This window comes from Acomys minous (genome assembly GCF_964271855.1).
Source record: "Acomys minous genome assembly, chromosome: 17".
Lineage (NCBI taxonomy): Eukaryota > Metazoa > Chordata > Mammalia > Rodentia > Muridae > Acomys > Acomys minous.
In genome coordinates, this window is record NC_140500.1 from 19901173 (window position 1) to 19927613 (window position 26441).

Here is a 26441-nt window from a genome sequence, read left to right on the forward strand (position 1 = left end):
CAGTATAGATGTCACAGTTTTTTTTTTATTATTATTATCTCTGCATTCAGTTCTTCTTTATTGTGACTGTGTAAATAGTGTTCCCCAGGGAGGCACCTCTAGAGGCTGGGGTATAATTATATTTCATTTCTCACATGACTTATTTTCCTCTGGAGCTACTAAGCATCTCTTCTGTATTCTGGGTATTTTCTATATACATGTCACCTTTTGGTCTCTGAGAAGAGAGTGGGGCTCAATAAACTTCTCGCCATCATTGTAAATCTCCTAGTGTGCAATAAACGTCTTCATGCCAGCAGTGTGAACTCCTACTGTGTGCAGTAAACTTTGTCAGGCCATCAGTGTAAATCTCCTACTGGGTGCAGACACACTAGGCTGAACTGGCCTTTATCTTGACTTCCTTGGGCTCATACTCTCCCGCTGAATAGGCAAGACTTCTGTTCTGAGGAGTAGCATTGTAGGTGGAAAATCACTGCGCTTATTTTCTAGGTGGTTTTTTGTTGTTGTTGTTTCAAAACAATCTATTCTTTTCTCATAGACAGTATCTCTGTTATTTATTGGAGAATTAAAAAAAAATTGGTGGTGGTGGTGGTGTGTGTGTGTGTGTGTGTGTGTGTGTGTGTGTGTGTGAGAAAGAGAGAGAGAGAGAGAGAGAGAGAGAGAGAGAGAGAGAGAGACAGACAGACAGACAGACAGACAGACAGACACAGAGAGACAGACAGAGACAGAGACATAGATAGTGAACAGATGTGTGCTAAGGTCAGAGGACAACTTACACGGGTCTCTTCTTTTCCTTCCACCATGGCTTTCAGAGATCAAATTCCGGTTGCCAGCCTTGTGCGGCGAGTGCTTTTTTCCTCTGCCAGTTTTAGCTCCAAGTCAAATGGTGTTAATGTGTCTTGGAGGAGGGAGGTAGCAATCACTCTGCTCTGCTGACCTGTGGGATTGAGTTCACGATGAGTAACTTAGGTTCCATCTTGAGGGAGCCGCGTCCAGGCACTGAAGACGCCTGCTTAGGGAGTGCTTAGCTGCCTTCCGGCTTCAGTCAGGTGGGAGGAGATGGCTTTGGGTTGCCTGTGCTCAGCTACAATTGGACAGTTCTGCAGTCGGAGTACATGGTGGCATACAGTGTGGACACGCTGGAGAACAGAGGTCTGATGGTAGGTCCATGTGAGTACCAGAGAGGAGGAAAGAAGCTGACTTTTAAAGATTAATTAATTACTGAATTAATTATATGTGCATTAGTATTTTGCTTGTAGGTATTTCTGTGTGAGGGCGTTGGGTCCCCTGGAACTGGAATTGCAGACAGTTGTGAGCCACTATGTGGGTGCTGGGAATTGAACCCAAGTCCTCTGGAAGAGCAACCAGTGCTCTTAATGGCTGAACCATCTCTCCAGCCTCAAGAAGTGGGGTTTCTAATTTGCATGATGACAACTCCCATGTTTATGTCCTTATGTCCTTAACTGAAGGTCCCTTGTTCTCCTTCCTCCATTGCAGGGCCATGCTGCATGGGGGCCACTCCAGAAAACCTATGCATTCCTCTCTGAGAGCCGCTGGACAGAGACGAGCTGGACCTGAGCTTCTCTGGAGGATGAGACACCCACTCCCCACTCAGTGACTTAGCCTGATAGCCCCTGGTGGCCTTCCACAAGAAGCAACTGGGACAGGAAAAAGGCTCAGATTGGCGGGGGGCAGTTCCTTGCAGTGAAAGATGTCATTCCGAATGTTGGGGTGGGGCCACAGGAGGAGAGTGCGAGCTGGTGGCGCGATCAAGAGAGAAAAGGTATTCGGATGATGTGGGATCATAAGAATTCATGACCGGGCTGTAGCGCCACCCAGGCAGGAGCTGGCTATGGATAAGTAACTAGTAAATAAATGGCAGTCTCAGAAACCGTGCCGTATGCTGTGTAACAACCCCAGCAACTAAGCCCAGCACTGGTGTCCCACGGCACGGCCTTGATCAAGGCAGGCAGACAGGAGATACCAAAGCACTTGGCTAGCTTCCCAGTGTTTATCACCCACTCAGGTGCTGGCCACCCATCCATGGGCCCCCCAGGACAGGCACTATTTCAGCTTATGCAGATTGCCTCATGGACGGGGTACTTCCCAAGGAGACCAGAAATAGAGCCCGTTGCCTAGCATGATCTGCTTCTTGAGTCTACAGCACAACGCATATGTCAAGGTCAGAACCGAGTCTCAAGTGGCTTCCCAGCCCCACCCACCCCAGACCTCTCTGGGCAGGGAGAATGGTCTCTGTTTTCCATTGTTGAAACAGGCTTTCTCATGTAGCCCAGGCTGTCCTCCAGCTCACTATAGAGAAGACCAAGATGATCTTGAACTCTTGATTTTCCTATCTCAACCTCTTTAATGCTGAGATGACAGCGTGTAGGTGCCACCACGCCGAGCCCTTCTAGGGACACTCACTGCTCTCTTTGGAGCCCATAGCTGACTTCTTGTCTTCATGAGAATAACAGTAATATTGCTTCTAGAAGTCCCCAGCAAGCACTCTTACACTCTTCTGAGGTCTCTAGAGAGGGACAGCTCCACCAGTAGCCGCCCGCCCAAGCATTCGTTCTTGTGGGTCTAAATTGGCCTCCTAATCAGGTATTATGAGGGATGGGGTGTGTGCATTCGGTGGTCTTCCTTAATGCTAAAATCCTCCCAGATCTGATCTCACTGCCAGGCTGGCTACCCTACCCTAGGAAGTATGTTCCCAACCACAGCCTACCTGGTGCTCATCAGAACATGCAATGTGGAAGGACCCATTCATGAACGTCAGCTGGATCAATGACAGAGAGAATGAATGGAGAGGCGTGGGCTCTGGCTCACAAATACAGTCAAAGCACATATTCAGATGATCAAGTGTGCTCACAGACTGCCGACTACAAGTGAAGATGGCTGTCAATCATCTCCGACACAACGCACACTGAGACACGCACACACACAGCCCAGCCCTTTCCCCACCAGGATTCTCTTACTAAATAATCCCAATGGCCAATATCTCCTGTAAGGGTCTAATGCTCCAGCTGTGTCTAGCCTCTGATTGTTCTTCCTTATGTGTTCCTCATGCATCTGCTGTATGTGGGACAGTTTTTTGTTCTTGTTTTTATAGTTGCCAGAGATTCAGTAACAAATAAAAGTGATAGGCTTGGGCTCTGTGCGGAAAAGACAGGAACTCAATGCAATAAACTATTAGATATTTGTACAGTACGTGGGGGTTATCTGCAATCTAGGAATAGTGAGAAAAGGGAGGCAGGAAAAGGCTGGACGAGGAGGTGGCGCTTGAGTAAAGTGCTGGAGGTCATCAGATGAGCAACATCAATAACAGTAGGAAATACTCCTCTCCGTGCACACGCAAAGGTAGGAACATGGCTGCTGTGTTGCAGGCAGAGGGAGGGGGCCCAGGGTCTGGGAAGGAGATAATGCAGAGACAGCTTCAGGTGGGCATTGGGGACAGCCAGCCGGCGGGGACTTACAGGATGTGTGCGCACAGGCACTTTGAGACAGTAGGAAGCCATCTCTGCGGGGACTTTGAGAAGTGACTGATGACAGTTTAAATTTATCAGGCCCAACAGTGACGAGCCTGAACAATTTTAGAGAGTGGATCTGGCTGTTGCTATGGAGCCCTGTGACACATGGACAGACCCCCATCCTTAGGGAAAGCAGTACCAGTGAGAGAGGTCAGTTGTCGGGTGTGTGAAGGATGGACAGCAAGGGTGACTCTGAGGCCTTTGAATATGAGGTGATGTGGGGAAGAAAAAGGCAGCCAAGGCAGCACATGGGCACCACTGTCTGGACCCCACTCTTGGGCTGCCACTGAAAGATAGACAGTCAGTCACGGAGGAGGGGCTCTGACTGACTCTCTACCCATGGCATGGCTCTCCTTTCCTCCCTACTGCTCAGAGCAGGTGCACTATAGAGTTTGAACACTTTACAGATCCACCTCTTTTTCTCCAGAAAGCCAGTGGGAGGGGACAGCTGTTGTCACCATGCCATCTGTCATCCTGACCCCGGGCCTGGGTTGGGAGACATCTGAATTGCCATGATTCATTCCCTGTCTCTCACTCTCCTCCTCCACACAGCCCTTCCTCTCATGCTTCACGCGTCTCTTCACGTTTCTCTCTCTTCTATCAGACCCAGAGCCGCGGTGGTGAGCCCGTTTCTCTCAGCCAAGTGGCAGAGCACACCCAGGAAAAGTAACCAGAGACTCCCGGAGCACTGTGGGTGCAGGGGACTTAACGCCAAGTCAGTGGCCACAGAATGGCATGGGCCATGTGACATTCCGGGACCGACTCTTAAAAACCTGTTTCTAGGGTGAGCCGAAAGATAAGTGACAGAACAAAATACTCTTGGGTGACCGGAGAGCTCCCTGGGGGTGTGGTGAGACAGACCTCAGTTCTGTTCCACCATTCAAGTTCACGGCAGCTATATAGCCTGAGAGTCTGAAGACTGGGCACCAACTCTGTGTGACACATACCAAGCCTCCTCATGTCCTCACTCTGCCTTGAGCCCGCATGGGAAATGGGCAATGTGACCTGTGACACCCCCCACCCCCACCCCCAGTGTCTCTTCTTGATTCATAGCTCTGAAGTTTGGGACCTCCATTTGCAAGCCACCAACATGAATTTGTTCCTAGGTACAAGCACACGATGGGAAACAGGAGCCATCTCTCGCCTAGAGAGGCCCACGTTGGTTCGTCCCTTGTCAAGCTTCTACATTCAGAAGCAGGCGGGTCTAACAACCAGACGACTTTGGCTAGCATTAAAACGAGTCTGGTACCCAGGCAAGAGTGGCAGTTTTATAGATTCCTGATGACACAAGGCTTTTCTGATGATTAAATGGATTAACACAAGTAGAGTGCTGACTCACTGGCTGTAAGCCTCTGTAAGTGCCAGCCGTCATCTTTCCTCCCCTGACTATGGGATGGATCCTGAGGCTGTTCTCTTCCTGCCAGTGTGTGTTCCTCAGTCCCATCTTCGTAATAGCCAACAGCCCTGATGGCACCTTTAGCCTGCTGCCTTTTCCGGTCCAGCCACAGAAGAGGGCTCTTGTCTTGCAGCTTGTCCTCAGAGTACAAAACAAACCTGGTTGATTGGAGCAGAGTGGGTGAGACGAGGCGAAGGGACCATGATTGGTCACAATGGTGGCAAGGTGTGGCAAACATGGTGAGTGTGCTTGAGGTGAGACTCCCTGCACCTGTGGGAAGCTCCGGTGTTCACTGAGTCACCTTCATGGAGACCCAGCATTCCGGAGCACCGCAGGGACGGGAGTTGCTTGGCTGCTCTCTAAACTTCCTGGCATATGGCGGCGGGAAGCCAGCCTTAGGGAGTACCACCTTTGGCTTATTTACAGCCTAGTGACAATGGCGCCTGTGTAGGGGGAGCAGCAGCGCCCCCTGGAACTCTGGCGGCCCTGCTGCTTGATCGTTAGAACAGCCTCCATCACCGAGGCATTCTGTGCTGGGTGTGACGGGAGCAACTTCCTCTGAAGACCAAATGCGTGGTAACTTGCAGTGACTCCCAGCGGCTTGAAAGCCCCTTCAATTCCACCCTTCTTCACGTCGGATTTCTGACAACAGTCCACTAGAGGGAGCTACAACCACTTTCCTCGCCCAATGCTTGGTAGCTGCAGCTCCTCCTGAGTTAGCCCCTCCTGGTTAGAAGGACCAAGCAACCCCCTCCCTCTGATCACCCCGCCCCCGTCCGCCCCCTCCTCCGCCGCGTAAATCTATCAGGGACCATAGTCTGCACGGCCAGGGGCTTTTAGGCTCTCTCCTTCACAGAGACGATGTGTCGCACCTGCCCTGATGTTGTCCATGACTAGGGGGAAATGGGTGACAAGCTGCCCATGGAGGTGCTGCATAAACACGGCGGCTCAGACATCCTGTGGGGACATGGAAGCAACTAAGGCACCAAAGGCTCCTTGTTTCCTGGCCTGTGACAGTAGGCGGGTAATTTCTGGAGCCCTAGCCCGAGGGTTGTTCTTAATTCTTTGGAAGGGCCAAGGGAATCAGTATGACACTGTGGTGGAAATTCCACACAGAAGCCTGGTGGCCAGGGGACCATTTTGCTCTCTGTGGAGGAGAAATGGCCCTAGGAACCAGGAGATGATAAAGTAAAAAAAAAAAAAAAAAAAGTCAAGCATTCTTGAAAAAACAATTCTCCAACAAATACCAGTTGGTCATATTTTATGGGATCTAAATGGGCCAAGAAGCCAGTCAGATCAGTTAGAGCTCCTACCTGGTAACTGGACCTGAGTTATGAGGGGTCTGAGAGAAACTTTTCTCTCCAGAACAAGTCTTTGAGTCATGGCCTCAGTTTCCCGCCTTGTCAAGCAGGGCGCTGAATCAAATGTCCCCACATGCCTTCTTATAACAGATGTGTGTTTGATCTTGTGCACGGAGGCTCACTGGTCACCAGTCCCCTGCTTTCTAACAGTTGTAGAGGAGTGTATCAAAAGTGGCCCATCCACGGACATCTTTTCAAAACACCAACCCCTCATCTCCTGCCCTATCTGGCTTCCTCTCCAGCCATGCACCCTCTTTGCAAGCTGGTGCCCCCTTAAGAGGCTTTGGTATGGAATCAGACATGTCAGGGGCCGGCCAGATCTCCACTCCTCCCAAATTCCAAGTGTTACATCTTACAGTCGCTCTGGTGGCCTAACCTCCATTCCAAGCTGGTTTTGTATGTGTGTTTTGGAGACAAGGTCTCACTATGTAGCAATGTCCGGCCTGGAACATGCCATGTATGCAAAGTTGTCTCAAATTCACAGAGATCTGCCTGTCTCTGCATCCTGGGTGCTAGGATTAGAGGTGTGCGTCACCACGTCCCCTCCTCTTTAAAATTTTGAAACGGTGTCTAACGCATCCCATGTTGGCCTCAAACTCACTATGTAGCCAAGGATGGCCTTGAACTTCTGATCTTCCTACCTCTGTCTTCCAAGTGCTGGGACTGCAATCATGCACTACCATGCCCAGTTTATGCAGTGCTGGGATTTGGGGCAGTGAGGCAGCCTACCAACTGAGCTACATTGCCAGTTTCTTCGATGGGTTCCAAAGAAACAGATAACAGTAGGAGGGGCAGGGGCAGGAGGAACCCAGAAGATAGGATTCCTATTCCAACTGATGCGTTGCTGGTAGTTATTGATTGATAGCAGTATCTTCCAGTTCTGTTTTGGTCAGCTCTTTAGTACTCACAAAGGGTTTCTGAAAATCAATAGGAACAAAACACCAGGGACTTTGCTTGACCTGGGAGACCCTGCCCCACTCTTCCTTGTGGGCCAAAGTCATCCAGGGGAGTATTAAACTGCAAATTCCTACCTGAGCATGGAGTTTCATGCCTGTCATCCCAGCACATTGGAGGCAGAGGCTGGAGAACTGTTAACTAGAGGCCGGCCTGGCCTACAAAGCCAGATGTTGTGGTGCAATTCCAAGAGTTGCTGAATGAACAGGCATGAGAAAGGCCTTTTTAAAAAAAATGTTAGACAAGGTTTCAAGTAACTTGGCTTATCCTGGAACTCACCGGGGCTGCATGCCTGCACCACTACTCCAGATTTATGTGGTGCTTGGAGTAGAACTTAGGAATTTGTGAAATCTAGGTAAGCACTGTCAGTTGAGCTACAGCCTCAGCTAAGAAAAGTCCAAGAATGAATGTATCCATCCCAGGCAAAGGCCGTTCTGTAGGTCAGGGGTCTGATATTTTGTGCCATTAAACATGGAGCATAATGGCAAGCCTGAGTCACTCACATCCATTACAGCGACTTCCAAAACCTTAACCTAGGAGCTTCTAAGCTTTCAGGCAACAGTCAATCCCACAGATGAGCCAGCAGTTAGTCTCCAAGGCAACCAGGGATCCTGAACTTCTGGTTTATTCAGAGAGTTGAGAGAAGGCTCCCAAGTCAGCGCTTGTGAGTTTTGACCACTAGAGGGAGACAAAGCTATTGCTTTACCAGCCGGGGGCAGCCTCGCAGCCCAGTAGAGGAAAAGTACTGAGGCACGCTGAGCAAAGCCTTTGAGAACACCAACACCGTGGCTCACTGTTCCAGGGCGCAGCACAGCACTGCAATCTGGATGTGCACAGATGCCATCAGGAGCTGCGGGCCTGGAGGGGAGGGAAGAGGAGCGGCTGTTTATTTCCCACGTCACTTGGTTTTTGCTCTGTTCCTCAAAGTGCCTTAAATCAATCCCGTTATGCAATACATGTCTGCTGCTAAGAGAAGAAATAAGGACGCTGTGATGTTTGGGGATGGAGAAAGTGGTGTATGTGTGTGTGGGCTGTGAGAGACAGCAGGGTGCTTGGACTGGCTGGATCAGGACATTTCCAGCCCAGGTGTGTGGGGACGTTGTGATGGAGGGGACGTAGATCTGCAGCAGGATTGGCTAGTTTGAGGTCTGGGTAAAGTGCCCTTGGGAAGAAGAGGACCAGGGATTCTGTAGCAGAACAGACTATGTCACACCTCTAGTTAAGAAGCCAGACGGTAGTTTACCTGCCTTGAATTTGCAAAGGCTCATGGTCCACACTGTACACCCTAGCTCAGCTCTTTAGAGGATGCCCACCAGGGCCAAGGAACCAACCGGGATTCCATGACCAGGAACTGGCCACTCAGTTTTGATGACACTCTTTTAGCCCTATCTTTTCCACATGGCCTTCTATAAGGTACTGGCCTCTGCCCTCCACATAAGCACTGTGTATTCAGATCTCTCTATTGCACATGAGCGCCCAGGACCCAGCCCTCTCTTCTCTCTATGAGCAGCGCACACTTGGTTGCCTCCTCTCAACCTGAGCACACTCAGCCCTCTTCTTTCTACATGAACGTCACTCACTCAGCCCTCTCCGCTCCACTGGAGCACGTGTGAGCAGTGCACACAGCATCAGATGCCACGAGCTATTTCAAAGTAGCTTCTATGTCAGTCACCGAGAAGCACCCCTGATCTCCTCTAGGAAGGACAGTGGTCATCCTGTAACCTCAGAGAGACGACAGAAGTGAGTCAGGTAACACTGGGGCATGTGATGCTCTGATTTATCTGAGAGACACATTTCCATCACATACATATATGCAACTGTGCAGTCTCTATGACACACTGTGGTAGCAGGGATCGGCTGTAAGAATTTAGTTTGGGGGACTTGGTGCACATTTCCTGGAAGCCCCGATGGTTTTCCTAATGGACTTCACCTAGTACTGTTTGGTTAGCATGCTCATGCTCTGGTGATCAGCAGGTGTGTGTGTGTGTGTGTGTGTGTGTGTGTGTGTGTGTGTGTGTGTGTTAGAACATGAGTATATGCGCATATATGTGCGTATGCATATGAAGGTGTTAAGTATGCATATATGTTAAGTGTGAGTATGTGTGTAACAGTGTGTGCTATGTATGTATATATGAATATATGACTACCTGTGTAGTATGTATGTGCACATGTTTACTATGTGGATATGTACATGGTGTGTCTGTGCACATGTATGTGTGTAGTGTGTGGAGTGAGCGTGTCTTTGTGTGCATGCGTGTGTATAGATGAATGTGCCGGTATAGAACCTATCTGCTTCCATCTCACACGTGCTTCCCTTTGACAAGTGAAACCACATCTCCATGTAAGCTCTCTCATCTCTCCTCGCCACAAGCTGCAGAAGGAACCCTGCACAACGCACTCTGCATCCCTGTGTATCCAAGTCCTGGATAGAAACTTGGCTTTCCAAGAGTTCATTTCCTAAGGGCCCTCACCCCCACCCTCTGCTTGTTGCTGGACAGCACAGGGCCACTCTGTTCTACGGATCCCCCCAGACTTGAATCCTTGGGTCTCTCTCAGGGGATGCCTTGTCACGTAGCTCTCATCCCCACAAAGCTCCCATCAGCCACTTGGGCATCTGCTGATGTTCTGAGCCTTGTCTTGATCACTGCCTGGCTGTTTGGGTTGGGAAGGAATCAATGACCAGAATCCAGAGGATAGCAAAAGGTGTCTGTGCGGATTACTGGCCTTCCAGCCCTGAAGGAGCCCTGCCCCCTCCTCTCTCTTGCAGCCTTCTCCATCCTGCAACTGGCCCACAACATCTGAGGAAGGAAAGCCAGCGCTCCAATTGAATTTTTCTGCAGTTTCTTTCTTTTTTCTCCCCTAGATGCCGAGAGCTATTTTTAGCCAGGGACTTTTTTTTTTTAAATTAGGGGATCCACAGTCTATTTTTAAAGCCCTTACGGAGGCCAAATCACCCAGTGTTCCTCATGTGGACTTGGGAGAGCAATGTGGGAAAGCCTGGGGCAGTGTGTAGGGGTACCTGCCTGCAATAAGTGGTACTCAGGAAAGGCTTAGGAGGGTAGGAGGAGATGGGTCTCAGGCAGGATTGGGCTGCTTTCTCACAGGGCACAAGAATAAGAACTTTCCCTGCCTCCACGTTAAGCTCTCAATCTTAGAGTAACAAAGGTCTGCACCCAGCCACCGAGATGACATTGTTGAGTTTGTCACATTGCCTTTTCCCCGAGTATCTTTACTCTGTCTCTTCTTCTGGTCTGACCACATGTGTTGGGCATGAAGCCAAGCCTGGACTAAAGCCCTGGGTGAGAAGTGGGTCCTACGTGTGTTGACATGCAGGCCAAGGTACACGGGTACCACACATGGCAGGAAAAGGGCATCTGACATTAGAGAGGGGAGGAAAACAGGCAAATGAGGACTGGGTGCCCTGCAGTCCTTTGATGTCTCCCTGGGCCTGTCACTCCAATGGCCATGAAATTTGGAAGCAGGTTTCACAGGCCTTGAGTGGAGGTGGGCAGGAGGGCCTGGACAGAACATTTTAGATGGTGAAGCGCTTTAGACTAACCCCAAATACTTCCTTGTCTCTGCTTTCACATGAATGGGCAGAGGGGATGGCCTAGCCAGCAGCCTGGCAGCTACCCGACCAGTCGGCCTCACATGACCCTCCTCCCTCTCTCCTCATAAAAGTCAGTCACTGGGGCTTTGTCTTCCCTGAAAAGGACCAGAGTTCTTGATGACACCTTGAGTCTCTTGTCCCTCTCTGTCAGTCTCGAGTGAGGAGAAAGTGAGATAGAGACGAGGCCCCCCCACTAAGAGATAACTACTTCTCACCTCTCAGCACGTAAATTACATAAGTTACCTGCTCACAAAATCTCTCTTCTGCTAATAATATGTACAGCGACAGTCGAGTGTGCCCTCACCACAGAGAGGAAGCCTACCCACTATGGGGATGCCTCTAAGGACACAGTAGCTACTGAGCTGAGCTACATGGAGCAGGTCCCAGGAACCATGAGTAAGATTTCTTAAAATAATAGCATCCTCAGGGCTGGAGAGATGACTCAGCAGCTGAGAGTGCTTGCTCATCATGAGGATTGGAGTTCGGATCCCACTACTGGTATAATAAGTTGGCCGTCTTTACAAATGCCTGCAGCCCCCACCCCAATGAGGATGACGATGGAAGGGTCACGGAGGCTTACTGTCTTCTAGCCTAGCCCTGACTTGAGCTTTGGATTCAGGACCTGCCTCAAAAGACTCGGCAGAGAATGATGGAAAAGGACACCCGATGCATGTGCACACACACCACACACACACACACACACACACACACACACACACACACAAACACACACACGTAGCCCACTCAAACACACGTACACACACATGCAGAGACACATATCACACAGAGACACACATACACAGACACACCGACACACACCACACACACACACAGATATACACAACACATACACATACATACACACCTTACACAGACACGCACACTACATACAGACACACACCATACACACACACACACCACACACACATACCATACACACACCACATACACACATACACCATACACACACAGACACACATACATACCACATGCATGCACACACACACACACACACACACACACACACACACACACACACACGAGAAAATAAAAACCTTCAAAATTAGTAACAGAACTACTGCCTATGCCAGTGTTGAGACCCTGTATGCAGAGAGCGTGCAGCCTTGAAATCATAAGCATACAAACAACAAAAATGTGCTCTCTTCCCCTTCCTCCTCTTTCTCTCCCTGTGTGTATATGTGTGTGAGTATGTGTGTCTGTGTTTGTATTTGTACATACAGGTACATATAGATGTGAAACAAATATACAAAAGAAAAAAGAAGTTAACGACTTGAGAGGGGTCATTGGAAGGGTTTGAGAGAGGGGACTAGGAGGGGCTGGAGGCAGGAAAGAGATGGAGAAATAACGTAATTATATTTCAATTAAAAACACTTTTAAAAACCCCTCCGCAGGAACAGGATTTGGGAGAACATTGAGGTAACAGAACACGGGGAGGTGCCAGGACCTGGTGTTCCCAGAGAGGGCATGGAACCACACACTTCTCTCGGACTGCCTCTCCTCTCACGGCCCACATAATTCTTCATCAGCATCTTTGGCCATGTTCTTTATACCAGCTGGTAGTTTCCTTGAATTCTGGGAACTGCTCAGGTAAATTCATCAAAGCTGAGGAGGGTGTCCAAAGGACCTTAACTTACAGTAGGAGGATCAGAGGGAAGGCAAGCCGAATTTATGACCTGAGTCTCATGTGACAAGCGTACAGACAGAGCACTCCGCCGTGAGTCTTCTGGCATCTGCAGGTAGATGGTGTCACATCTGATCTGGATTCGAGCACTCCAGCTGTTCACTTCTTCTAAGGTTACAGAGAAGTGTGCTGGCCTTTGTGGTTGGCGTGAGAGCAGAGACAAACCATTACCAAAGAGGTAACCACTGCCTTTCTCACACAGAGCGGATCTGCTCTGGGATCCAGGGCCCAAGGAACATGGACTGTCACCCCCCAATGTCAGAGGAGGACAGTGAGGAAGAAACCATCAAATATAAGCCCCACTTCCCAGAAGACAGGACAACAGAAGGCCAGACAGTCAAGGTGATTTGCTTCACGTCACAGCTTGTGAGTGACAGTGCGGAGGGTGCAAGTTCTCTGTTCCCTCCCTGTAATTGTTTCAGGCACTCAAGTGACCTCTTGGTCTCTCTCAGCTAAAATCATAGGAGATGCATTTTATTTCCTAGGCCATGGAGGCAAGAGCTTTTCTGATGCATCAAGGGAATGCATTCGCAGCATCCTGACTGGGGTAAACAGGGAATGAAGGAAGAGGTGACACAGTCACACGTCCATAGAAAAGCTGGTTTCAGGGGGTCTGGGCACCCAGGAAGCTCGGCATGTGAGTCATATATGGTTAAATGGGGCTTATGGCGTATGCTATACAGTTGAACAGGGCTTATGGTGTACGACATACAGTTGAACGGGGCTTATGGCATATGCTATACAGCTGAACAAGGACAGAGGTCTGCTGAAACTCACTGGGAGCAGTCTCTGTTGTGATGCCATCTTCAGCCATAATCATCCGGGGACATTTTCTGCACACTTGGTCAACATTTTCACTTGGACTAGAGGAAGCCTTTGCTCTTCCACTAAGGCTCACCCAGTGAAGGCTTTGCCACTCACATGGGGCTGAGGCACCCATCCTAGAAAAGACCACGCTGCTGTCAAATGATACACGTTTACCCAGGCCTTCCTGTTCTTATTTCTCAGATGTCTAGGATGAATCTTTAACTTGGTCTAGAGGCAGTGTGCAGCAATGTTGGACCCTGGACTGTCAGGATGATAATGAAGGTGTGAAGGAGGTTACAGCAGCCACTGTGCCCCCAAAAAAGGAATACTCCAACAGGCTAACGGGATTAAAGCCTGGATGCTTAATAAGGGTGTTTTTGCAATATTCCTGGAGAAGCCAGTCTGATCACAAGCTTTTCTATGATGTGCCTATGCAATTGGGCCATATTTTTACTATCATGATTGTGGGTCCAAACACCCAGGAGGTGGGTCCCCATCAATTCTCAATCCTCCTGTCTAATCACGCGACTGTAACCCACCCTGAAGACTTGAATGGAACCCCTCAGGACTCCAGGATGGTTAGAGCAGTAACCCCTGCCTCCCAAATGAGTATAAACACTCACTAGTATAAACAGGTACAGAAGGATGTGACCACACCACTGGTTTAAAACATGTAAGAATAGCAAGGCTTCTCCCCTGACCTGCCTCACTGCATGGGTACAATTGCAAGCGTGGCCAGTGGGTTATTTGGTAGGGTTGTTCAGAAGCTGGGTGGCATTTAACTCTGCGAAGATTTCCCACTTCAGCTACTTATGCCCTCTGACCATAAAGGTACTCCAGAGTATCTAAAGGTGACCTATGCCTCATGCTAACACCAAAATACACATCCCTGGGTGGAAATTTAGGATGCTAGTGAGACATGCAATGCATGAAGCCGTAGGTAGAGCAACACAACACAGGTAGAGCATCCACAGAAAAGCCCGTGCTATCAGGCCCATCTGTTATGTACCAGCCCTTTGAGCTATTAGACCTTTCCCTGCCACTGGCCCATTTCCTCCTTTGGAAGTGTATCTTCTCCTAATTAATGATTGTCTGCTTCTGCTGCAATGGAGTGTCTCTTCAGTCTGTGACACGAGATCCTTAACTCCCTTCAGAGCTGCCCTCCAAATCCTGATGTCTGCTGATAGCAACCTGTCCCCTGGGACCTTCGAACATGACCTTATCTGAAAACAGGCTCTCTGCAGACATAACACAGTTGTTCACCTTGAGATGCAAGTGCCCTGTGTGATGTGGGAACAAGCACTCTTCCTAAGCATCTACGCTGGAGTGACAGAGGATGAGAGACCCGGGACGATGGAAATCGAGGTGGCAGGACCAGTTGTGGACACCTAGGCCAGCAGGAGCTGGAGGAGGTAAGGGAGGCCTTCTCCCTACAGCCTTTGTAGGGAACACGGCCACGATGGCATTTTGGTTTCGGAAGCCTGGTCTCCAGAGCTGTGAGGAGATGGGTGTTTTTGTGAAAGCTATGAGATGTTGATGACCCTTTGGGGAATGACAGAGTGAAGCATGGTGCTGCGAGCTCCCCTCAGCCTGCAGCTCCACCTGCATAGAAAACACATCCTTGTCATGCCACGAAGCCACTCTTACTTAGTGAGCAGTGCTCCTCCACATTTTCTGCTCATTTCCTGACTCCAGGTTGTTGCCTTTAGTTTCCATGCTGGCTTTCCTCAGTGATGGACAGTGACTTGGAAGTGTAAGCTGAAATAAACCTTTTCTTCTCCAATCCAAGTGAGGATTTTATTATAAAAATAGAAAGCAAGCTAAGATTTATGGCCTTATTTTGCACGCTCATGGGACCCACGACCAGTTAGGTTCCTGGCAACCGAGATATGTGGGTTAGAAGGAAATGCTAAGGAGTGTGAGAGCATGGAGGGTCAGGGGTCAGAGAGCAGGAGTTACTGTGCTGGCAGAAGCATGGCTTCAGCCATGTCTGAAACAGTGACTCTAGAAAGGTGAAAGGGACATGGCAGGTATTCCATGAGGAGGAGGTCAGTGCAAGCAAAGCCACATGCTCACACGAATAGGTGACAGGCTGGAGGCCACAAGGCCTAAGCAGATGCTTAGTTAAGGCTTTTAGCAGCCTCTGTTGTCATACTGTCCTGCGGAGCTATTTGCTGAAATATGTACGACAAGAAGCAACTCGTGGAGGACAGGGTCTGTTATTTAGTGTACAGCTCTTAGCCTCTCACTGAGAGAAACCAAGGCAGGAGCTTGAAGCAGAAACCATGAAGGAATGTTGCTCACTGTCTTGCTCCCTCCAGCTTATTAATCTTTCCATTTATTATATATGTATAATATATAATATATATCTATATATCCCAGGACACACACACACACACACACACACACACACACACACACACACACACACACACACACACATCCCAGGCTCACCTGCCTAGTGAATGTACTACCCACAGTCAACTTAGGCCCTCTTATATCAATTAGAAACCAAGAAAATGCTCTGTAGATACGTCCACAGGACAATCTAATGGATACAGTTCTTCCATTGAAGTCCCCTGTTCCCAGATTTGACATCCAAGATTAGACATCACAGCCATCTGTCTATGGGTTCCTATGAATTGGATAGAAATCTGCTTTGTGGGCACTGAGTCCCTGGGAACCTAAAGGTGTGATGTGTGCATTGTCCTGATGACAGAGAGAACAGAGGCACAGGGAAGGGAAGTCAATTTGCATAGTTTCTAACAGTCACAGAGAAGGAGGGATGCAGGACTACAGACTCTCTGCAGATGTGTAATTCAGTTAATTGTCTTGAGAGGTAATCACCTACATTGCCTGGGGGATGCTAGAGACTCACAGTGGAGTGAGGAAGTTAGGGAGAGTCAGGGGAGATGGAGACAGAGCTGGGAGCTGGAAAAGGTGGGTGAGTTGAGTCCAGGAGCTCCTTCCAGGCCTGTGATGCTGTGCTCTCCACTCTACGGTGCTGTTGCTGCCTGTGGTGCAGATACAGAAAACACAGCATCTTCTTGCATGCTGGGCACTTCCTTTGCATACCCTATATCCCCAAGCCTCCCAACTACCCTGAAAGTAAGGCTTACTGCAGGAAAGAAAGCAAAGCCCCAGAGAGTCCAAAGGAACCACTCAGGCCCAGACCCCTTCTTAACTTAAAACTCTCATAGGTATCCTAAATGGAAAGTGGAATTTGCATGTATTTTCAACATCTCAGTTTACTCTCTGGCCCATTCCTGCCAAGCAGCAGTCTTGTTGCCGAGGAGGACTGAATGTTCCACTCCGGATTCCATCCCACCTCTTTGCTGTGTTCTTTGCTCCTAGAAAGAAAGTCTCTATATAGGCAGAGTGGCTTATAGTAGTAACAGATAGTGGAAGGAGTGGGGTTAGGAGTTCGAGCCCAGTCTGGGTTATACAATAAGCTCAAGGGAATTAAAAATGTAACATAATGTCACAGATTTGTGCCACCGAGTACAGCTCTCCTACAATGACGGATGAAGGCAGGGGTTTGGGGCAGAGTCTGCGGGGAGATTATACACCATCTTAATTTTCATGGTATGCATATTAACTCCTTGCTCATTCAATGACTCATTTAGTCGTCACTCAGTTGTCTTGAGAGTGGAGCTTAGATGTTGAGATGATTGGCTACAGAACAGCAATGTCCTCAGGTACTGAAAAGTAGCTGATGTGTAAGGACAGAAGGCCAGGTTGCCATAGTCCTCCAAAGGCTGGGCCCTGCCACTCCTTCTCAGCATGCCAGTTAAAGAAGCAAGGGGGCAGGCCATGGCAGCTCACCCTTGTAATCCCAGACCCCGAGAGGCGAAGGCAGGAGGTTCAAGGCTAGTCCAGGCCACAGAGTGAGTTTGAAGCCATCCTGGGTTTCATTAGCCCATGTCTCAGAGACAACGATGACAATGAAGGTAACGGCGACGAAGAAGAGAGAGAAGGAAGAAGAGGAAGAAGAGGAAGAAGAAGAAGAAGAAGAAGAAGAACAACAACAACAACAACAACAACAACAACAACAACAACAACAACACCCAAACCAATAAAAAAAAGGGAGAGAGATAATGGAGAAAAGTATGAGGAAGAGAAATACTTAGTGTAGCCACATAAGGAAGAGAAGCAAATAAAAGGGTCTGGTGACCTCAATTCTGTCTTTGGGGTATTTAGGTTTAAATGGAGGAAGAGTGGGGGCAGGGCTCAATAGGTATGCATAATTAGGCAGTTCTGGGTGAGGGATGGTCCACTTTGTCATCTGTGAGGTGGTCTGGAGAAGCTGTTAGCGCTGTTGTCACTAAGCCACCTGGTTCTGTGAGCGGGTTAGTCAGCTCCAGGATATGGCCTTGCCATCACGGTGGGTACAGTCTTCTCAGCAGGCTTGCCTGCTGCTCAGGAGTAGCTTGAGTCCCATGCTACACAGATGCCTTTTGATCCGTCCTTGTTGAGTTCAGCCTGGGCTCTGCTCTACATTCGTCCACGCTGTGTAAAACAACAGCTTTTCGGGCTGCCTTGCTTTGCGAGGCTCCGTTTCAGAAGAAGCAGCATCTGATAGCATTTTTGAGTGCAATCCCAGAGGCAGGATGACTCTGCACCTTGGTGGACACACATAAATAACACCATCTGTCCAGTGCCACCCACAAGGCACAGACTGATAAATTACTTTTTCCTGAAAGGATGTCCCCCTCTCAATCGACCCAAGTAAACTGAGACCATATGAACACACGAGCATATTCAAAAATTGTGTCAGGAAAACCAGGACCAAGAACTTACCAAATACTCTCAGACCGAGGATGGAGATTGCCGACCCCACAAGGAGAGAGACACCGAGACAGTGGTGGCCCCTGACAAGCTGCAGCTGATCTCCATCTAGTATGTGTGTCAAGACCGGCAGGCAGAGAGATCCAGACACCCAGGAGTTTCAGCTTGGTTCAGCCAGTCACTGTTGCTGAGGGGGCCTGGCTCCCGTGGCCGTCATCCGTCTGCCTGTCTATCCACCTGGATCCTGTTCTGTACTTTGCTGTACGGACTTTATAGTTTTTCATCCAGAATGGCTCAACTCTGAGGCCCACTTGAACTTTGACTCTGTGACCTGACTCTACAGTGGGGCCCCTGGCACAGCCAATAGCATGGGTCATGTAATGCCTGAAAGAACTTGCCTTGCAGCTGGGTGGTGGTGGCGCACACCTTTAATCCCAGCACTTGGGAGGCAGAGGCAGGAAGATCACTGTGAGCTTGAGGCCAGCCTGGTCTACAAAGTGAGTCTAGGACAGTCAAGGCTACACAGAGAAACCCTGTCTGGAAAAAACAAAAAAACAAAACAACAACCCCACCCCCCCAAAAAAGGAACTTGCCTTGCATTTCTGTCAGGCTTTTTCTACCTCCCAGGGAGGCCTTTTTGAGGGCCTTCAAAACTATAGAAGCTCTTTTAACCCCTTTGTGGCCATTCCCCGCCACACACATGTAATACACACATATACATATGAACATATATATTACATATTGTGATGTGTGTGATCTGAGAGTTAACACTAGTTAATATCAGTGTATTTTCCAATGGCAAGCTTACCAAGGAAATCGGGTCTATACGGCAAATTGTAGCCAGTGTAACCGATGCAGCCACTCAGTAAATTCTGAGCCATGAGCAGACAGAAACATGCATGTCTATGCTCCTCACAAAAGGGTGCTCACAGGGTCCTGTTGTTTCTGGAATTCAAGGTGACTAAAAAAAAAAAAATCCCAAGAGAGCAAACACAGAGCCATGGGGAGGGTCATAGGTAAGAGAGCAGAGGTCACAGGGGGAGGCAGACACTTGGTCATGAATCTCTTCATGGTCATGAAGTGTGAACAGTCACAAGAGCTTCAATGCCAACAGATGGGAAGTCAGGGGCAATGGTGGGGGAGGGGCCTCAGCCGCAGGAGGAAACTATACTCAAAGCAGACCTGGTGCCAGCGTCCCTCTCACTGGATTTAGGAACCGTGGCAGGGCAATCAGTTGGATGTGTCCCTTCATGACTGATGGGCTGGAGTGGAGAAAGGCAACTAACTGTTGCCTTTGCTATGGCTGTGGGCACTACAGGAGCGAGTGTTCACTCTCCAGCCATGCTCCTGTCAGGACATGCGCAGAATGTTTACACAGGACCCGGTTTCCAGCTCTCAGAGGAGGTCCCGACTGTAAACGGAGATCATGGCAGCAGCTCGCAGATGCCGGGGAGCCAGGCACGGGCTGACACTCGGATGGAGAACAGGGACTTCTTGTTTATATGACTCTCCCTCTGGACAGCAAAGCCACATTGGAGGGAAGGCCTCAGCTGAAACTCACGCTGCCTCCCTGCCCCCTCTATGCCTGCTGCCTGCCCAGGTACATAGTAGGGGAGAAGAGGTAAGGGGCCAGATCCGGGCAGCACGGGGCCCTGCCAGGGACCGAGGAAGGCGAGGAAGGCCGAGGGTGACTGACGCCAGCAGGTGATCCCCAGGACTGGCAAGAGTGAAGGGTTGTCTTTTATTTTACTGTCAAAAAAAGAGATTTAGAGGAGCCGGGTGGGAACACGTCCTCACTAGAGGAGATGGGGATAGCACGAAGTGTGAACTCAGTGGGCAAAAGGGCATTAGGAACATTCTGGGGTTGGGGTTGGGGTTGGGGTGGGGTGAGAATAGCATTGTTGAGGGAGGTGACAGATGAAGGTGACCCTCTCCCAGTCTCCACATTATGGCCGGAAGACACGGACTCATTTCACTTGAGCAAGTGAAGAAAACTAGGGTAGTTTTGAATCTTGAGTGCTTTGCGGGGGGCACACAGGTATGAACATAGGTCTAAAGTTTCTTTGCTCTCTACCATTGTGGCCCCTGAAAGTACGGAACAGTGGACAACCCCTATGCCATTTTCTTTTAACGGTAGGGTATTTTCTTTATTAGTGTGGTTTTGGCTAATTTGAAAAATTATTGTCCTTGTGCATTGGCCAGGAGAGACAGTCCAGATAACCCAACAGCTCTCAGTACACTGACATCACTTATCAGGCAGGCTTGCATCACTGCAGTAAAATCCCTCAGGCAGCTGACTTACAAAGAGAACATATTTGTTAAGCTCGTGGTTTAGATTGGCCAGCTTCAGTGGCTTGGGGTCTGTCGAAGGCAGTGGATGACAGCACATCATGATGGAAGCCCTTCTGGAACCAGAGCGAAGAGTGGCCTGACAAGAGTCCCACGTAGACAAGAAGTCCAGGACAGGGGTGGGAGGGGGCGGGGGCTCAGCAACAGCAAGAAAGTACACAGGAGCCGACTTAATGTTGGGGCGGAGACTGGTCCCCCACCCCCATCATTTTCCTGTCTTCTGCTGAAATAAGAGACATCAGGGCTGCTCCTAGAGGCATTGCTGGTGTGGCTGCTGTGTCACATGTATGTCAGTAGGTGGCAGAGAGGAGAGAGAGGCTATGTGCACACTGTGTTCTGACCTGTGGACCTCTGAATGATTAGTTGCCTAACCCTCCCTAAAGAAAGCGAGCCTGAGATGACCATTCATCCAATGCTGCACAGGCCCAGATGGGCTCCCAGGGCAGGGAGCAAGCAGGAGACTAAAGTAACCTTGTCTGGGACCATGGGATCCTGACAAGAATAAGCACAAAACAAAGGACCCTCATGTGGGGCTAGCGGGGCAGGCCCAGGTGAGGAGCAAGCCTGACATGACCACCAGTCTGGCGCTGTACAGCCTGGTGGTGTAGCTCAAGCCTGACATGACCCCTGCCTGGTGCCACAATGCAAGAGTGAACCATAGCACTCCTGAGTAGACTCCCAAGACAATCTGAGATACCTAGAGACCCTGGGCATCACTGTGCCACTAAGAGGAGCGAGTAAGTGATGGAGGGATGGAAGAGAAAGAGAAACAGAAGGATGTGGGCACAACAAAGAGAGGCAGAACTGGAGACTCGAGGCTAATGAGGAACAGCCTGATGTGAGTGGCCGGTGATGCCACCTGGGACCATGGTGGAGTCCTGGCCTGTATTGCCACCAGGGGCCACATCTGGGTCAACAGGGGTCTGTTACCACCAAAGGCCAGGCAGGCGTCTCTGGTCTAGGCTGCTGCCTGGTAACGTGCTAATGTCTGAGGGCTGTACAGAACTGGCCTCACCCCTTGCCTGGGCATCATGGGAGAGCTGGTCCTGGGGGCGTGAGAGGAGGAGAGCTAACCTCACCTCTAGCCAGATGCAGTACTCAGGAAAGTGACCTCTCACATTGCAGGAGCTGCTGGTCAACCAGCCCTAAAGGTATGACTATGAGAGAGCTGGCCCTACTACTTGTCTTCCATGAGGCGGCATGGAGGAGGGAGAAATCTCTTCCTCCCCACTAGGTCCTCAATACCTGCCACAGGTGGGAGACCTGGCTTTGGGGTCATGAGGGCCGGAGAGCTGTCCCTGCCCCTTATCAGCTGCAGCATTCCAGAGAGTGGGGCCCTGCACCTGCACCTGCCTGGACAGCACAGTAGAGTTGACCATGAACATAGGGCTGCAGGTAAGCCAACCCCGCGTGTGTGAGCATGGGCCTTACTTCTTGTTCGCCCTCCTCCCCTCCCTCATCCTTTGCCACTTATGGCAGCTGGGAAAGCTGGCCCTGTCCCTCATCTGCTGCAACACTCAGGAGAGCGGGCACTGCATCTCTTCCGGACAGCAAGGTAGAGCTTGCCCTGGTTGCAGGGTGGGGTGGGAGGTGGGAGGTGTTAGCTGGTAATTCAGCCCTGAGGTTGTAAGAGTGGGAGAGCCCCCAGCTGACCAGCTCAGATACCTCTCAGGTTCAGGTCCAGGGCTTTGAATTGGCTCACCCCAACATCTACCCCATTGAAGAACTACTGGAGTGCATGAAGAAGCCAGTCCTACAGATCTGAGGGCTGTGCAGAGGTCCATGGGATCTCCATGACACAGGGCAACAACAGGATATCCGGGAGGAGTCTCAGTGAGGTTCCAGTACCGATAGAGTATCAGAAGCCAGACGCCTCATACCAGACCAAGGTATCATCACAATGAACATTTGCAAGCAAAGAAGTGTGGACAAAAGGGTACACTGAGGGACACACTGTGACACACCACGGCTTCCACAATGATAAATTTCTCTATGCTTGAGATGAGGGGAGGTTTGGGAAGGGCAAGTACAAGAGAACAGAGGAGATTAGTGGGACTGGGGTACATGATGTGAAATTCACAAGGAGCCAATAAACAGTTAAAAAGGAGAGAAATACAGAGAGACATCAGGGAAGGTATTGTACTACAGTAAACCAGGGACAAGGAATGTAGACAAGACTTACAGAGATGCTCCCAAAGATCTTAGGCCATCCTACAGGGCTTCACCTTTTAAAGGTCCACAGCAGTATGGGGACTTAACCTTTATGGACCCATGGGTGGTGACAGTAGAGCAGTTAAGATCCACCCAAGTCTTAGTACTAAGTAGCCTGTCCACACATCATGCTGACTATGAACTGTTGAAAGAAGAGGAGTCGGGAAGGGAGGCATGCTGTCCCATGAAGTCCTTTAGGGGACCAGGCCCTGCCATTTCACAACTCCACAGAATCCCATTGCTTGTGGCTAGAAGGCAAAGAGAGAAATGCCTCGAAGAATTTTAGGGACTAACCTTAGAAATGACACAAACTACCCCTGATTACCTTGTGTTGTCTACAGTCATCATGCAGCTCCGTCTATCTGGAAGCAAGATCAGAATCCAAACACAAGAAAGAAAGAAAGAAAGAAAGAAAGAAAGAAAGAAAGAAAGAAAGAAAGAATCCAAACACTTGCAAAGACTTAGTGTTCCTGACCCCATGTCCTGTGTGTTAAGAGCTGGTGGTAAGTTGACGTGCTCTAGACTGCCCCCTACAGACACAGGCTGAAAAAGCACCCTGTGGTAATGGCTTTAAATCAGGGTGGACAGTTTCTTTGCTAGTTCCTGGATGCTGGAGGTGGACTCAGCCGTGCATGACAAAGCCACCTAATGTTGGTAGCAACTCTATCGTCAGTATTAGGACATGCTTGTGAGCCTGGCAATTCATGAATGCAACCTTTGGTGGGTGGTTGCATGGTGGTCACATATAGCTATACACATGACCAGTTACAGTTAGTTTATAGGGTCATGAAGCTAAGTGACAGTACAAAGACCTGCACAGATGACATCCTAATCCTAGGCCACCCTCTCTTCCTTTGTGCTTGGATATGAGGTCTACAGTGTCTCTTATGTAGAGAAGATACGAGCAGGCAATCAGACAAAATTCTGTAGGAAGATCAAAAGTCAGATGAACAGCTCCGCAAGGATCTAGGTCATGGTTAATTTATAGATGTTATTATAGCTTTCTAGAGCCTCTCTCTGAGTCATTCATCAGTGTCAACCCAGAAGTCTTGTTTGCATAGAGTAACACACGTGTCCCCTACTCTGAGAGGGAGAAAGGAGATGTCTGCCGTGTGAGAGAGGAGTAAGACGCAAATGCTCTAGTTGAATGTCAACACCAAAGAGTGTCCAGGAGAAGTCCTGTTTGGAGGACAAGGGGCACGCAGGACACATAGTCAGATAAGTAATGAATATTGTCTCCAGCCCATATGGTGACCAACACGGACCTTGCAGCATTGCAGCCCTCATTTGTGCTGTGGTTTTATGCTGAGTTTGGATGAACTGTGGCCTTGGCTCTCTTGGAGCTTTCTGTTCACCTTTTCTAGAAAATGGGAAGGATGAACCAGAGGGGAAAAAAGACTTCCTCGCTTCTGGGGTATTGCTTCTTGCTCTGAGGGTACTTTTGGGGGCTGGGGATACAGTTAAAAGTTTCTTTCACGCTAACATTCTTTAGATCTGGGAGAGACTTACCACCTGCCAACTTCCAGACATGATCGATTGTACTCCCATGCAAGGGGATTCTGGGAGCCGTAAGTACTTAAAAAAATACCCACTCATGTACTCAATTAAACATGGCTTAGAAAGGACGTTACAACCATCACTTCAAACCCATCCGTCCACAAGTGGTATTGATTAAGACAAGGCAAGTGCTTAAGTAAAAGAAGGCCAATTTATAGAACAATGGTAGTGATTAAAGTTGGTTCACGGATATGTCCAAAAGGCGACTAAGACAAAATGAATAAAGTCTGGAGAACGTAGATCTGGTGTACACATCTTGCTTTATACATGGGTAAACTGAGGCCAAGTCAAAGGAATGGCCAGTCTAGGCCTACCTTCATGTTGCCCATCAGCCCTCCAGGGCTGCTTTCTGAGGCCATTTTCCATTAAGCCCCATAGCTGAAGAATGATGTGTGGTCAGTATCTCAGCCTTGATTGGTTCAGCTTATCTTGGAGGTGGAGCCTCTGTTCCTGTTCTTACTGGAGCCCAAGACTCCTTGTCTTTATTTCTCTAGTCACATTTCTGTCCTCTGGAAGATGGACTATTTTCTTTGGGGATCTTAAACAGGAAAGTGCAGTTCACCAAGAGCTTCCCTTTTCCCAAAAGTTTTGGATAAAGCAAAACACAATATTTCTGCCTGCTCATTTCAGGAAGGGCAATGCGCAAAGGAAGAACCTGGCTTTTTTTTTTTTAAATGAGCAGAGCTTTGGTACCAGCAGAGCATGTTGTCTAAGATGCTGGGTCTTCATCTCCATCAACACAGCCAAGAACTGAGACATGGCAACCATCTCTGAAGCCTACTCTACATGGTAGAGTCTACAGGATAGTGTTCAGCCAATAGCGGTTCTCCTGGCTGAGACCTTCTCTGTGTTCTGAGGCACATCATCGCCACCTACATGGACTATAAATATCAGAGGCAGAAATGCCTGTGCTGACACCTTACAATTGGATCTTCCTGGCTCTAGTTTGGCCACTGAGCATTACCTGTCTCCTGACTGTAGGCTGCTGGTGCCTGCGTGACTTCTACTGTCTGCTCTCCTGTCATGGACTGGAGACCACAGGCCTCTAACTCTATCTCACGAACCTCCAGGCACCTCAAAGCTCCTAGCTAATGTCTTCATATTTGGATGTATGTATCATGTGAACACATACAAGTTGGCAAAGGAGAATGGACCAGGGAAAAGAACAGCCTGAGAGACAGAAAATATTAACGAGGGATCAAGGTTGAGAGAAAAGGAATGGGAAAACTCAGATAAAGCAAATAATAAGAGAAAAGCCATGATAGTCATATAAATACCACCAAGAAAAGACATAAGAAAGGCTTTAAAAAAAAAAAAGATAAAGAGACACTCCTTAGGTACTAGAGGACTAATTTACCATATATAGCAATTTTATACTGAATTGTGCCTAATGACCCTATATTGTCCAGCTAATAGTAGCACTAGACAGTGTTGACAAAGACTTAATACACTTTTCGTGTGTGTGTGTGTGTGTGTGTGTGTGTGTGTGTGTGTGTGTGTGTGTGTGTGCGCGCGCGCGCGCTCACGCATGTGAGGTTGCAGATTGACATCAGCTGTCTTCCCTTGGCACACTCTACCTTGATTTTTGAGATAGGCTCTCTCATTTGTAGGCTCAATTTTCTTAACAATTATATTTTATTATGAACTTATTAACCGAGAGTACCTCAATTATAACCCGACCAACCTAAACAAAAGGAAATGGAGATTAAAGAACACAATAATGAAACTTTAAAGGTATCAGTTTTGAGGGACAATTCTCCTGGCGTAGATGGCAGGATTTCTTCTGCTGGAACCTGTCTCAACCGAAACCTGGAGCCTCTGCTGGAGCCCAGATCCCAAGTGGTTCTCTCTAGAAGCATCTCAAAGTGGAGTGATGAACAGCTAAAACTATCTCCAGTCTCCAGAACAACCACCCTGCCTCCCGTCTTGGGCTCCTATATATTTATCTCCCTCCAGAGTCTGGTCATGGGTTTTGGTCACGGGTTTTCTTCAGCTGGTAACAATCAAGCTCCTACACAAGGCAGTTCGTCTTCTAGATTAACATCACCTGTTCTCTCACAAGTTCGTTCCCCATCCCACTCTTGGGTTCATACCAAAAAACATGTTTATCTCTCCTTCACTCTTTGGACCTGGAGCTCACCCCACTGGCCTGCCAGAGAGCTCCAGCAATCTCCACAGC

General features: G+C 49.0%; 1 protein-coding gene across 3 annotated transcripts in view; it reads left to right on the forward strand.

Annotated features, from left to right (window-relative positions):
• The window catches only part of KCNA6 (potassium voltage-gated channel subfamily A member 6), a 41213-nt gene extending 33022 nt beyond the window's left edge, over positions 1 to 8191 (forward strand). Inside the window, exons 2-3 of one of the 3 annotated variants that reach the window (XM_084765590.1) lie at positions 1495 to 1780; positions 4132 to 8191. The gene's annotated coding sequence lies outside the window, so the exon portion shown is untranslated. Of the gene's footprint in view, positions 1 to 1494; positions 1889 to 2662; positions 3151 to 4131 lie in introns of those variants that run through there. The other 2 variants (XM_084765589.1, XM_084765588.1) reach the window with 2 other exon arrangements.
• The last annotated feature ends 18250 nt before the right edge of the window (positions 8192 to 26441 follow it).